Source organism: Glossina fuscipes, unplaced genomic scaffold (assembly GCF_014805625.2).
Source record: "Glossina fuscipes isolate IAEA_lab_2018 unplaced genomic scaffold, Yale_Gfus_2 1, whole genome shotgun sequence".
Lineage (NCBI taxonomy): Eukaryota > Metazoa > Arthropoda > Insecta > Diptera > Glossinidae > Glossina > Glossina fuscipes.
In genome coordinates this window covers 1614257-1630266 of record NW_023998415.1, presented here as the reverse complement: position 1 = coordinate 1630266, position 16010 = coordinate 1614257, and the positions used below count along the sequence as shown (strand labels likewise).

The window sequence follows — 16010 nt, the reverse complement described above, 5'->3', positions numbered from 1 at the left end:
CCAAAAGAAAAAAAACTTTAATTTTTTCGCTTTGGTCAGAAAAACCGTTGTATGTGAAAATTGAAAATTCGCTGAAAACAAAGACACATTAAAAATTTTTAAATAATTTTATAAGTAATTAAAAAACAAAAAAAAAAAACAAAAAACGAAACAAAATTCGTAAAAAAAATTCATGTTTTACAAATAAAAAACGTTTTACTGCATTAAAAATCAAAATTATATAAACTATAAAAAAAAAAATAATAATAATAATAAAAAAGTAAACCTAAAAAACAGTAAGAAAAGCAAGAATTACAACATCTTGCTGCGCTATTGTTGTAACACTCCTGGTTAAACCCGTTTGCAGCTTTTCGGTATAACAAAATCCATAGTTTTGGTATGAAATCATCGTTGTCATCATAATCATCATCATCAGGAGTGACTCCACTTTTGGAAAATTATACACAAAAGATCATGGTAAGCCTAATTTTAAATTTAAAAAAATAAACAAAGCCAAGATCTTCCTCTCTCTTCTTGAAAAAAGAAAATATAATCGAGAGAAAAACAACATTATTGACTTGTAAGTATACCACATACATGTGAAGGGATTTCAGATTTCTCACCTAATCTGTTTAAAGAGAGCAGAATTATTTAGGCTAGGGTTTATAGGGATTATAATGACTGAGCCCTTCTCACAGAGGAACAACAGCGGAAGTAAGTACAGACCACAATTACGCAAACAGCCAATGCTTACGAGGAAGTGACCAAGAATGGATATACTGATGTTTATAAAACAAACATACCTTCGTGTTGACCTTCAATCTTTAATGCAATCTAGCAAGGACACCCATCAACATGTATGTCTCGCTTACTTCTGCACAGGTAAAGACCGTGCGTCGAGAGAATGGCGTCAGCTTAAACGTTCACCGGTGGTAAGCTGCAAAATTTCGTTATAGAAATTTTGATCTTTAGCTGCTCCTTGGTCCACGGCTGATATCAATCAAATCAAGGATCTAATGCGTTTTAATGAAAAGAAATATCACTGAAGTGAAATCGGAAAAATTGAACAGGAGTATTCTCTTTATGTATAATCGGTGCAATTATTTATCAAATAAATTTATTTGAAGCTAACATGGAATCAAGATATAGTCTAGTAAAAATCAGCAAACTTTTCCATCGAATGCCAACGCAAGTCGTCCAGATCTAGATGATTTTTAGAGTGCACTTTCCTTTAAAGTACACGTAACGCTTTATATCAATCCGTGTGGTTGGAAAAAGTCACTTACTATCTGAAAATCAAAAGCAAGAGAAAGCGGATTCCCATCGATATTTTTAAGGAGACCTAACAATCATTGCGGAACAGGCAAAGCTGTGAATGTATTATGCGGCCGTGGGACAGTTTCAATGATCACTTTAAAGAAGCGAAAGAATATATTTGCATTGGCATGCTCATCCCGAATCGTGACGATAACGTGGTATGAAAAAAATTAATCATATTGCATCTTAAGTGATTCGTTATAAATGAAAGTGTCATAAGTTCACTTTTTCAATTATTAAAATATTTCAATTCAAATCCCGCAAACATATTGATTGGTACTTGTAATCGGTGCTTTTCACATACATTCATGTAATACGGCGACGTTTGGAAAGAAGTGAGGAAAGGGGAAGAGACAGGAAATCTCTCGCAACCTAGTGCGTGTATGTTATGCGTTTACGGCCTGAGCACTAAGCATAGTTACGACCATAGCATACTGTACCGCTCGTAAGTTTTGAAGCCAGGAAGACTGACTAGTCAGTCGTGATTCTTACCTATTAGTCTGCTCCTGCGTTTATGAAAATTTATTATGAAATAATAATGAAAATAATCGTAACTTTTTAGTTATTTCAGAAGTGGGCTTATGCAAACTTCGTCTATAGTAGCTCGCTTAGCTTTCGCGACAATCTCGTAACAAAGTGTTAACTTTAAAATCATTTTTTAGTGGATCGCCACTATAGTTATCCAATTGATTTAACTAATGCACAGAATGCTATTTAAAAGGTGACCAAAATAAGCGTGAATTTTGTAACAAATCCAAAATTTAAAGATCAAATCGTTCACTTATAACTTGGCCCGTAATGGATTCGATTTATTAATATTAATTAATTTATTCGATTTTTTAATAGTACTGCATGTACATTTTTAGATGAAAAAAATACGCAAGTATTAGCTTTTTATCATATTTCATAAAGGACCTGAAATTTTCTATAACGTCGCGATAAAAGTTTTCCTAATAGTTTCACATTTTTTAAAAATATATGACTTTGGGTTCTTGGGTTATTTTTTTGTTTTAAAACATAATATTGATGTTATTTTGAACATTTGATGAACATGAGATGTTGTATTGGACATTTTCTCAGTTGACATGCAGAAAAGTATGAAATGAACTTTTTGAAAAAGTACAGTTTCCACATAGTTTTTAATGAGAGTCTCAGTGAATATACATAATTAATATAAGAATATACGCATATACACAAATATATGTATATTAAAATGTACATATAGGAACGCATATATTTATACATTGCTTTCGATACAATAAAATTGATGATAGTCAAATGTATATAAACGGAAATTAAAAATGTAAATTAAATTCCATTTTGTATCATTAATGATGCACGAAACCTCAGGATGGGCTTTGGGTATGTGTATCAACATATATGTATGTGGACATGAGGAATATTTTATATACATATATAGGGATATTTTTATACATATATACTTAAAAGTTCTTTATATACCTACAGGTTATATACAATGTAAATATCTATTTGTATATAAATGGGTGTAGGCCTGAAAAAAATTGCTTTGTAAATATCTATATAAACGTATCTACATATGCACACATATGTAAATGCATCTGAAATGAATGCATACTACTGCATTATGTGTCAGGATTAAGATAAAAATGTGCAATGAATGCAGGCAGTGCATACATCGATATGCGCATATAAACAGGCAGTCAGTCTAGTGCTGCCGGAAATAATGAAAACGCAAAAATAAAAGAAAAAAAAAAAAAAACAATCGAATTTTTATTGCAATCGTAATGCAATAGTAAGAGAAGAGAGCAGTGTGTTGCGTATATGTATACAAAATTCTGTCACGCATACACACATACACGCACATATATATATACACATACAACCATATACGAACAAATACAAATGCATATATTATTCATTTATTATGTGGAGCGGGTGGTAAATATGGTCGAATGGATGGAAGGGATAGTCGTTCGGATGCGAAAGGGTTGAAATTGCCAATTTTGTGTTATTGCTGCTGCCATTATGCTATTTGCTGTTCTTTCACTTTTGTTGTTGTTATTGTTGTTATTGCTATTATTGTTGTTATCGTTGCCGAATCATTGTGTTAATATGTGCAGAGTGGCTACTGACCATAATGTGTTGTTCTCTGCATACGTTGATAATATGCGCGAACTTATTGCCTGCATACATCGAACCCGTACTTATGCCTACATATATCTGTATGTATGTGGAATCGGTCATTGTTTGACAACACTCTGACCGTTTGTCGTAACGATTGTTGATGGCAGTTAGTAAGAGAAGGAATCTGCAGTTTGGGGTTTTTCGTAATATGCTGATGACGTTGATGATGTTATTGAAGGGCTTTTTTTCTTTATTTATTTTATTTTATTTATTTATTTATTTTTTGTATTTATTTATTTTTTTTTTCAAATATATCTGTTTTGCGTTGCCCAGGCAACGCGCCATGCCGCTTGGTTAATGGCAAGAGTCAACAGCAAATATTCTGATAATGATGAGAACGCTGTTGCTGTTGCTGTTGCTGCCGTTGTTGATGTTGCTGCCGTTAACATTGCTGCTGTTTACTGTAGATGGTCAAAAATGGCTATTGGGTTTTGTTAAAACAACGAGTCAACTGTACTTTTTTATAATGCTCCAACAACAATTTTTGCATATGTGCACACAATCATACACAATCGCATATAGTGATTTATTATGTATGCTTTTTTTTCGCCTTTACACATGTGTCCTACGATTTCAATCCATTTGCGAATAATTTTTTATATTTTATTGCGTGGTAGCTAGTGCACCACATACATGCTTGTATTATCTTTATATAATATAATGATTTTTTTGTTTTTGTTTTATTAATATACATGTTGTATGAGTAACCGGCAATATTTGATGGAACTCCTTCCCTTCTTTACTTAATTTAAAACATCTATATACCGTAATATAATTTGTAAATCAGTAGTTATTTTTTAACCCTACCACCATCCGACGATAGACGTACACTAATTTTGTCATTAAGTTTGCAACAGGCAGAAATGTGTAGCGAAAGTCTTATAAAATGAAAATTGTATATGTATTGTAGATTAGTTTGAGATTTTAATGGCGCATCTCCTAACCCAAATGCTGAGACTTTCGCCTGTTTGCCTGCTAAGGGCACGGTCTTGATTATAAAAGCATCAAAGAAGTTTCATTTCAATTATGCGTATATTTACGTGCCGTTTCATCCGTCATTTTCATCCTGAAATACCAGACACTCCATCGTTATTAGACACTTCAATCAAAATTCGCTGTAATAACTGATATAATTTGAAAAGGCATTGAAATTTTTGATTTGAAACACATATACTTTATGGTACGTATGTATGGCTTGGAAAAGAAATATGATAGTGAACAAATAACGTTCAAAAGGGTTTTTTTATTTTAATATATAAGTTATCGTATTGTATAGTAAATAAAAACGATTCGTATATATAAATGAAAATAATTCGAGATTTAGAAAGAAGGGTAATATAATTGCAAAGATGAATTTAGCGTAAATATATCTCCATGAACGATTTATTTGCATAAAACAAGGGTTACGTTTTGTTGCTGAGGACACTTAGTAAGGAAACGGGAAACGAGAAGCGGGGAGCTTGACTAATCCACGCGTAGTAAAAGATATCCATTTTGCTTACGGAGCTTCGTCGCTCCCATCAATAAAATATTTTCGCAACTTAACTATTGAGATTTATTTTTACCAAAGTCTTCTCCTTTCTCTCAACGGTTGAGATTTATTTTTACCAAAGTCTTCTCCTCCCCTTCTCATTTCGACATAACGCCCTGAAATATCTTAGTTTTTGCTTTATAATGTTTATGTTATTCGTCATTTTTTTTTTTTTTTTTTTTTGGAAAAATTAGACTATGCATATCATGGAATTAATGCCGGCAGATAGCAACGTCTACAAAGCCTTATTTCATATTTTTTTAATTATTGTAATTTTTTTTTTTTTTTTTGCTCAAATAAAAACTTTATATTCGATTTTTTCCTTTAATAATAACGAAATAAATATTTGTGGTGAAACTTGCTTACGCATGTATTCTCGAATCCTTGAAATGAATGAAAGTCACCGTCCAAGAGTAATGTGCATTAACAACAGTAACAATACAATTTACATATATTGGAAACATCATTTAAGCCGCATTAAAATATTCGTTTCTCTTAACCCTAACATTGGATGCAAAACTTATTATTATTACTATTATTATTAATCTAGGCAGAGAAATAAATTCTTACACTAAAGTCTTCGAGCACTGGCATTTAATGGTATCGGTTTTAGTGAAAACCCTATCGCACTTGGGATTTGAACCCACTCCCGTTGAGTTATTAGTCGAGGTCCTTCGACTACTCAGCCACTCAGGCAGATTAGTTGTTCATTTTAAAGGGTCTCGTTTATTGGTTATGGAAAAATTACAAACTCAAGAACGGCATAAAAGGTTCAATCGAAAGTGATTGTTGTTCAATACCGACCACTAGATTATGTTCGGTAATTCGGAAAATTATTCGCTTGATATGAATCCGATATTATATTTTGAATCATTTGTTTACGCAATTCAGGAGCACTTCATAACTGCAGAGATTACAAATCAAAGATACATACTACAACTTACATATGTACATATATATATATATATATATATATATGTATATAATTATATACGCTTCCTATTCAATATAGCTAAATTCTGAATTTGATTTACCTAATTACAGATATAACAAATCACAGCCAAACCTAACGTTTTAAGATTTTAAGATTTTGAAAATATATTCGATTTTGGGTAAAGTAATCAGAATTTTGATTATGGTGAAATAAATTTTAGAAGAAATTTTAGAAGCTGATTTTTTGAGCATAACGTAAAGAGAGCGGCACTAAGAAAATTTTGAACACTGTGTTGAGATTCTATTCACAATTACAATAGACAGGCGCATTAGTCTATTCACGCTGATCAAAAGTATATATGCTCTTCGGAGTTTTCATCAATGTGTCAGGAATATGTGATAATTCTAGCTTACCATAGTACAGTAGTACAAGTAACGGGTAAGAACTATAAGTTTTTGTCGAATAGTCAACAATTACGTATGACATATTCAAGAATAGCATAATCAACATAGCTATACTCTTATTTTGCCCCTTTGTTTACCGTTTTATCACACTCCGGCAACTTCGCTCTAAGCGGTTCAATTTTTTGTTTTATTTAATTTTCTTTTCCTTTTTACCGGAAAACGTTGCAAATTTAGCAAAATTTACTATTGAGCTTATCCTTCAATTCCTCCCTATGAAAATTACTCAAGCTCTTACAAGAATTGACCTACAATTGCAACAATTTTGTATATTAATAAAATGTATTTTGTATCATGGTTAGCTTAAACAATTAGCGACAAAGTGCTGCTACATCCTGGCAACATCAAAAGCTGCATTCTGAACAGCATCGTGGAGCGATCACAAACCAAAAGGAAAACACTAGCATTTTTTTTTTATGGTCACAAACACCATAGCAAGAAAACACATCGCAATTACAACGCCCGAATGTTTGTAAATTTCATACATTGTATATTCATTTGCGAATTTTCACTGCATTTCGCAGTCAAATATTCACTGTTTTCATATATACAACATGTGAGAAAGAGATTTGTCTCTCTAACATTTGTCTCAAATTTCATATCAATATCTTAAGTAGTTAAAGAAATACCAAGTTGGTGCTCACGTGTTCTAATCTCAATGCGGTAAAGCGTACCTGCTCGCAGCTATAGTGAGCTCATTTGGAGCGCTTTACCGCCCACTATCTCTTCTTCCTTACTTGGTTGTGTCTGGTTGTCACCGTACTACACGTATAAGTGGCATCACCTCAGTGATTGGTCATATTTGAAAAAAAAGCAAATAAAAATACTGTAGTGGAGCACAGCCCATCATTAATTGCTCTGTAGCTACCTACAGTTATCCGTATATTGACTTTTATGTAGAAAGTAGTTGAAAAAGTAATCCGATTCGAACCATTTTCAATAGCCTTCGTCTTTGGGCCAAAACAAGTCAGTTTATCGCATTTCAATAAAATATCTTAAACATTGCAGTGTGTAGGTTGAACACAAAAAAACAAAACAAATATGCGGACAGACAAACGCAGATCGGTATGATAAATGGGGATTCTATCACAAATTCATCTGGGTGTTGCATAAATCCGGACAAACTTGATATACCCTTGCATACGCTTGCATATTGAAAAAGCATCTTCTTCGCTTTAGCTTTCATATTCACGGAGCAGGTTTTTAAGTTTCTGTCCGAGCCAAAATAAGCGAATAAGTTGGTTACAAAACGACTTCACCTGAATGTTTGGTGACAAATTTTCGGACACCGAGTACTATGTGAAGAGATGCATTGCCGCAAGATGAGTTCGAGGACCAAATAGGTCCATTATGTCTGTAATTATCAATTGACGACTTTTCAAGCATCCAAGCATGTTTGACTTACTCGATGTAATGTTAATCCATGTGGACATCGAAGAACAACCACGTGTCATCTTCAACGCTTTCTTCGTTTTCTTTGAACACAATATAGCAAAAAAAAAAAAAAAAAAAAAAAAACGCTCACTCTTGGCATTAGAAACCTTATTCTAGATTTCAGAAGATGAAAATGTGACGCAATTTTGTTTTTGCCGAACTTATTCACTCGTTTTAAAAGTCTATCCTAAACGGAAATAAATCTATCATATAAACTGACGAATATGTTGAACACAGATGTCAGATGTTAGCCTAATGCGAAAAGATTATGACAACAAGAAAACGCAATGCATTTACGTAAGCCGATTCGATTGTAATGGGAAAACTCTTACTATCTTTTGAATAAAGGAATATATATATATATACATATATGATTTCTCCTTCGTTTTGCTCAACGTTTTCGCATATGTACAGAACATGCAAACATTAGACAAAACAGTTATAATTCACTAATGGTCGGTTAAACTCTAACATTCACAATATGGAAAATACATAAGAATTTAAATCGACTCAATCAGTCGTCTAATCTACAGTAAGAAAAATAAACCGGTCACTGTATCAACAAAAAATCATCCGATAAAATTGTATGTTAGAAAAATGCGTTCATAAGTGTGATATGAGAATTTCGCAAGAACGATTTTGAATAATTTTGGAAATCATTAGACATAGAATGCCACTCGAAACTTAAACGTATTGCCCACAAAGCATATTTAATCAAAAAGGCTTGATATGATTTGTTGTTAAAGGTGTTAATAAATTTATAAATTCATATATTTGCGTTATCCATCAATTTAAATTTGTTTTTATTAATTTTTCTTTGTTTTCAACTCAGCTACTGAATGAATGAAATACAGCCTCATTAAATAGTATGTATTCTCAAGAATACAGAATATGCAGAAGTACTTAAAATTGCACGGACGGAACGCAATTTGATTTAGTAGCTATAATAAAACGCTTAAATATAAGTTGCTAATATCAAGAGAAGAAAGCAAACACACTTGAATTGCTAACTCTCATACCGCTATGAAACGGACAATGATAGAAAGTATGGGAGTGAAAGAGAAGTCGACCCGAACTAGCCTTAACTTGGCAACTCGCATTGAACATACAATCTTTTTAGTAACATCAAACCCGAACATTAACTAATTATAGCAGACAAGAACATTATAATTAGGCGACGCCGAGCGTTACATACCCTATGCTACTTCGCCTAATACACTCATTTTGGTAAAAATACATCAAAAAGTACGCATTATTTTCATGCAAACCCATAATTTTCGTGGAAGGTTAGAATTTCTTTCCATAAAAGAGCTTGCGTTTCGTGATAGCGCCTGCATAAGTAGGTGTCCAAAAAAAAATAGCCCTATGAGATCCAAACTCCCTCCCGTTAAATTTTTTTTTTTTTTCTGAAACGCTCCTATGAATTATTAAGATATCATCAGATATCTTATTAGTAGTAGGTGAGAGGAAATAGACCCATGAGGTTCAAATTATATCCTTTTTTGGCATATAAGGGTATACGTTTCATGAAAACCCTTACATCCGATGGTATCAAAAAAGTGAACAGTTTAGCATCGTATGCAGACGGTCGAGCATTAACGGCAGGTCCCAATTGGCTGCCTTGAGGAACGCCGGAAGGAGTTAAATATCATCCTACAAGATCTATTATGAAGAATTTTAAATTATAATTGGTGACGGGGGATTGGTCAACAGTAATTTAAAAATCAGTAACTTATGATTAATTCTAGCAAAGGCCTTGCTAAGATTCGTGTAGACAATATCCGCCTGCAATATCCACTGGAGAAAGCCTTAACGATTTGACACGTCGGTTGTAAAAGGTTCATACAGATAGATGTTCCCTGCGAGAGTGCGTTTTTATACGGACAGGTGGATTTAATTGCAAAAGAAAAATATCGAGGAACAAATCGCACAACCAATTTTGGAAGCACACTTAATCCCGTTAGGTCTCTATAGTTCCCATCTACGACTGCTGGTATCTACTGCTATAAGAGATAAGAGAAGATAAGAGAACTATTACTTTTCCAAGTCCCTGACAATTCATCTGATATCAGGAAAAAGGTTGACCAAGTTTTAAGGTGCATTCGTTGATAACTGTCAAGTTAAGTTTAAACTTTCATTGTAAAATTAGTTTAAAAATTTTTTCTTTTTTTGAGAATTCAATCTAAGCTGAAAACAATTTCAATTTAAAACTTTTCGGAAATAGTTAAAAGGTAAAATGTTAAACATTTATCTTTCTATAATTATAAAGTTTGTGTAAAATAAATGTAATACAATAATAATAATAATAACTTTTATAAATATATGTCTTCAAGATGGAAAAATTTTTTAATTGTTTTTATAAAATATTTTCGAACACAAAAAAGTGTGCGATCGTTCAAAATCCTTATCACAGAACGAGTGCTATACTCGTTGCATACTTTATTTACGTATTCCGTTGCGTTAATCTAAATTTGATGAGTTTGGTTGCTTGAATTTCTATGAATAGATTTTTGGGTTTCTTGTTTAGTCCATCAAGGCCATCGTGGCAGTATCTTGATGGGTAAAGCACCGCATCGAACGCATATATATGTACTATAAAACAACAGTACTTCTCCAATACTATTTGCATGTAGAGCAAATATATTTAACTTTCTTTTGTTACCCTCTTCATACCTTTTGAATGTTACGATTAATGATTGAAAATTAGTAAAAAAGCAGACAGACTAACAGATTTTGTTCATAGAAGCTATCATGGAGACATATGTGCATATGTATTTTCACATATTCGTTAATTGCCAAATTCAATATATACAAAATGTGAAAAGTAAAAAAGAATAACAAAAAACATTTTCGATAATAGGGATATTCACATCAATTTTCTTTACTCCATTATTATTAATTATTTATTAGAGCAGCCTATCACTTTATGTAGACATTTACTACACATGCATACGGATCCGCACTCTTGCTCTTAGTTCGTACACAACAAGCACCTATCTAGGCGATTTTTATTCATATCCGTTCTGTTTTATTAAAAACTAAAAAAAAAAAATAAAAAAAAAAAATAAAAAAAAAAAAAAAAATTAAAAAAAAAAAAAAGCAAGCGAAGAAAAACACAATTTTTCTACTTTCACTTGTATGTATACGAGCAAGCAGTCATCCGGCCACACACTTCCGAATGAGTGAATATCTGTCCATATGGTTGCGTGCGTGCTCTAGTGTATGTATGTATGTCCGTGTGCGTATTTATGTGTGTATGTGTGCGCTTATGGAGTAACTAAAACTATAACATGATTTTTCTGTTTGGTGGTTTTGCTGAACATATAGCGACTTTGTTTTTGTTTGCCATTGTAGTTAGTTTAGTTATGTTCAGCTGTCCAGTTATGGTCAGTTGCATAGGTTTTTCGTTGTTCCTTTTTTTTTTTTTTTCGTAGTTGTTATTGAACTTGATCAGAGTATTTTCTATTATTCATAAAAGAAAAAAAAAAATGGAGAAAATCGAAACATCTACTTCCATAATTTGTGACAGTGAAATTGTCGTAGATGTCGTAGATTTTTTCCGCTCGGCATGAAAATCACCGGCTTTAAATATAGAATTCCAAATTGAATAGGTAAAAGTTTAATAATATTATATATGTTCGTTAATATATCTTATAAGGTAGTTAGTTATAATTGGTTGACTACTAATGTCGATTTTCACGTCTGCAATCATTTCAGTTTTCCAGTGTTTTGTGCCTATATTTACGCCTAATATATTTTTTGTATCATGCAATAAACGACAAGAAGGAAAATTACATTCATTTCAAACGAAATCTATTAAAGCTCAGTCTTGTAGGTTAGAAGAGTAGCAGTAAGACTTTGTTTTACGCAAGACTGTATGGACACTAAAGTGTTAAGTCATTGTGAATAGTGTTACAATATTCTAGTTTGCTTAATAAGGACGAAATTTTCCATACGTTTGTGTATACGTTTTTCATTCCTTGTTTTTACTTATATCGCAAGTAATTCATGTGCGAAGAAGGAAAGACTTTATTTGTATTGTATTCTGTCTTTGCGTTTACATGTGTCTTGCAAGTGAATGCAAGTGTACTAATGATTAGATTTAACTTCACAGAATTAGACTGTGATTCGCTATAAGACAAATGCAGTTTCTTTGCATTTGCTTTTATTGTTTTTACCGTGGCATGCTTGTATATTCATTTATTATTTATTGTTTCGTCTTCTTTCTCAGAATATTACTTAACATCCTTTAAGTTAAAATTTTCACATATGCAAGTGCCCCGCCATATTTTTGTTTTTGTTATTTAAATTTTTTAATGCATTTTTTTTTTTTTTTTCTCATATTCGCTTTGTTTTTCGGATTTTAAATGCTTTACTTTTATTACTTTTCACATTTGCCGATGTTGCTGCACTTTCAGCTGCTGTTGCTGTTATTGTTGCTTTATTTTTGTACTCAGCCATCGACTTTGCTTGTATTGGTCAGTTATTTTATGCAAATAAAATTCTTTTTGTCTTTTTATAATTTTTGTTTCCTTTTGTTTTTATTTATATGTTTTTAAAAAGGATGTCGTACATGTTAAATGCATTCAGGAGTAAACAACATACACACTGAAAACTGAGTGCGTATATGTTTATATATATATATATACATGCACTTAGGTATACACGAGTCGATATATTTCGCTTATATATATATATATATATTTATGTTTTCTTCATTTTGTCCCTTATATATCTTCGGTCCACTTAAGTGGACACACCCAGCTTTATAAATGCATAATAGTTGACATTTACAAATACCTGTGCTCATGCATTCAAAGGGCCGAAAATGAATGTAAAGGGTTATATAAAAAATTTCTGCTTTAGAGGATATATAATTTCGCTTGTAAATACTTAAGTCTTGATGGGCTACGGATTTAAACGTTACTCTATTGCCGTTTTTTAAGACGAAAATTTTCCGCCCACAGAATTTCAAATTAGGAAAAAAAGCTACAAAATTAATTTTAATTGCATCTCTCAGTCCTTTAAAACGCTTCGAAAAGTCACTTTTTTCAAAACTGACTTGAAACCAATGCGAGCAGAATATGGTAAAAAACCGCAACATTCGCACTCTCCAATATATGTTAAAAAGAAAATAGAATAGAAAATGTCACGTGTAGTCATGCGTCCATGCGATTTTTAGAAAGTATTAACTTTGTATTTATTTGAGAGAGTTATATTTGCCGCATATGAGTTTATAATTCTCATTAATGGACTGTGCTGCAATGAGATAAGCTTAACGTATCACTCAATCAGTTCGTACGATCACGGCTGTTTTTTTTTTTTTTTTTTGGCAATCTCACCATTCAATATAATGCTTCGTGAGATTCACTGTTGATCGTTTTCGTCCTTACTACTTTTCAAGATGACTAGTACATCATGACCAGCACAAAACGCGGACCTCCTAACCTTCCCAGCCGACTTTTGCGTTTTGGACCACTTTCGCTTGGCTGCCAATTTCACTCTGAAGTGTGGTGATGAATCTACCATTTCATCTATTGTCACATATCGAACATGGTGTTGTTTTCTGTCAAAAGGGAGTAAACCCAATATCAACTTCGGGCACAGCTTTGTCATGGAAAGATGTTCTCGGAAAATAGTAAATACGTTTTGCTCTGATACCATTAGCTATCTCACTCAATCCCAAAATTAGTGTAAAATATCTATTTAACACGAAAATTGTACACGAGAGATGGACCACATCAGTGTAAACTTTGGATCTCCTCTCTTGTAAGACTTTTCCAAAAACTCATTACATTTGTAGTAAATTTGTAACCTTGGAGTATAGCAGACAAAATGCTTTAAGGTGTTGGGGGTAATAGTTGACGTTGGCCGGTCATATCGTTTCAACTTGCTTTCATGCGGATACAATATACGATGTTCGAAGTTATATTATGTGTACAACACTCTAACGCCTTGTATCAAGTTATGTCAAGTTGCCGCAATTGATTTTTCGGTTATCCGTCCGTATAGCTAGCGCACAATATTTGATTCAAATATAATCGGCCGATGCTTTCACTTCATGTACGTGGTGCATCGTTTTGCATGTCATGCATATATCTAAATAATCATTTATTTACGCAACTGGTAACATCTTTCAGATAATAATGTGAAGAGTCCGTAATCTCTCCAATTGAAATGTGTCGTCCTGTCTTTTCTTGTTTGTCATTATGTTTCATTAAACAATTAGGTTGAAAAGGCAACTTTAGGATTGATATCGAAATTTTATTGACCCAGATTTGACATTCAAACTAGGGGCCCGGAATATTGAGGCCATAATTTAGGGATTTTAGATCTTTTTACTAACACTACGTGAAGTATTTTTGAACAAATTCATTGATTAAGTTGGCCGACTGACGAAGCGAATTTAGAAAAATGATAAGAAATCTGAAGTTGAATTCCGTTTCACGAAACAAGAATAGATAAATTTTAAGCAACTGAAATGACTGAATCGATTCTTCTATTCACTTGCTAATGACGACTACATACAGCTCGTGGAATATCGAGAGCGATTTATCAATGGTAAAGACGAAAGGAAGAATTTAGTCCAATTTAATCCAATCCTTCAGTCAAGATTATCAAAAGTATCTGTTCGCACATTAAACTGTGGTAGAGACTTAAGAGCGTGCATAAAACACTCTCCTTCGTGGGTTTATTTTCATTCTTTATATATCCTTAATCCTTTAACCAATCAAATCGCAAGCGAATAATATGCTGCGTTTCGCTCCAGCAAATCGCAGCAAGATGTCGAAAAAACGTTTAAGTGTACTTTGAATATATTCATACAAAGGCAGCAACTTGCAGTTCATTGTGCGAGAAAAATCTTGAATCCCTCCAACTATAATATTGATTCAACTTATTTGAACACAAATCATACACAATCAGGTGGACTGTGGTCTACGATGTGGCCGTCGAAGCACGTGTGCGCGGGTGCTGGCGAACTTTTGATAAAAACAAAAAAAAAAAAAAAAAAAAGGGTAAAACTTTTATGGCCACCTACCCAATGATAAACTTTGATTGTTTCTTGATGATTTCTTTACTTTCAATCTTTTTAAAAAGAAACGCAACAAAAAAGGAAAAGAAAATAAGTAATGAAAGACTGCAAAAAAAAAAAAAAAAACTGAAAACAATGCAGGAAAATAAAAAACAAAAACTGCCTTTTTACTTATCCAATAAAAATTGCCGAATTTCGGTTGTAGCTTTTATTTTTCATTTCTGTATTTCCTTTAAACATAAAAACTATATACACATGTATGTATATACTGTGTATGCAGAAACTGTTTCATGGAGAGAATGTCATTCCTCTTAATTTTTACCCCAACCCTATAGATTTCCTGCCTTTATATGCTTGAAAATCAAAATGTGTTAAAAAAAGAATAAAATTCATGTAAAATTAAAGCTCAGGCCTATGACTACATGTATCCTTATGTACATATGTGCATAAATTTATATATATATATATATATATATATACGTGTGTACATGTGCGAAACATCATGATTATACACTTTTCATGTATGAGTTTGTGTCTAAGTGTGTACGATAAAGCCCCTCCAACTGTATAATATAGTGAATGTTTGGAAGCGAAATGCCTTCTATTTATCACAGATCTCTTTATGTGTGCGTGTGTGTGTGTGTGAAAGTTGACGATAGTGTGTTGGTGTTGGTGCACTGATTATAAGAATGAGAGACAACACCCCGTTTTTCCTGGGTTTGTGTTAATGCGTTTTTCTTACTTTTATTTATTATTATTATTATTATTATTTTATTTATCTTTTTTTCTTTTTGCTGAACAGAAAGTGAGGGATGGGGACGCGATTGTGCGAACGACAAAGGACCCTATGCATTTTATCAGACTCACTTATAAAATGAACCAAAAATATTTTAATTGTATTCCTTTAAAGGAAATTTTTTAATGAAAATACTGCATCTATTATTTCAGTTTCATCTTAATTGGTATATGTTGTCATAGTGTTTCGTAATTATTACCATCTCTATGCAAAAGTACGCAGTGGAACTCGAAAAATTTTAAAAGTATTTTAATCAACAACTTTCTCTAACTTCTGCATTAATTTTGCTATGAGAAAGATCTCGAAAACTACCATCAAATAAGTCATACAAACGATTTTTGATGAGATCGAGAGAACTA

At 32.5% G+C, this 16010-nt stretch overlaps 1 protein-coding gene across 1 annotated transcript in view; it reads left to right on the top strand.

Moving 5' to 3' along the window:
• Positions 1 to 207: 207 nt before the first annotated feature.
• Positions 208 to 16010, top strand: part of LOC119645007 — a 53394-nt gene continuing 37591 nt past the window's right edge. The window contains exon 1 of the transcript XR_005248591.1: positions 208 to 456. The gene's annotated coding sequence lies outside the window, so the exon portion shown is untranslated. The remainder of the gene's footprint in view (positions 457 to 16010) is intronic.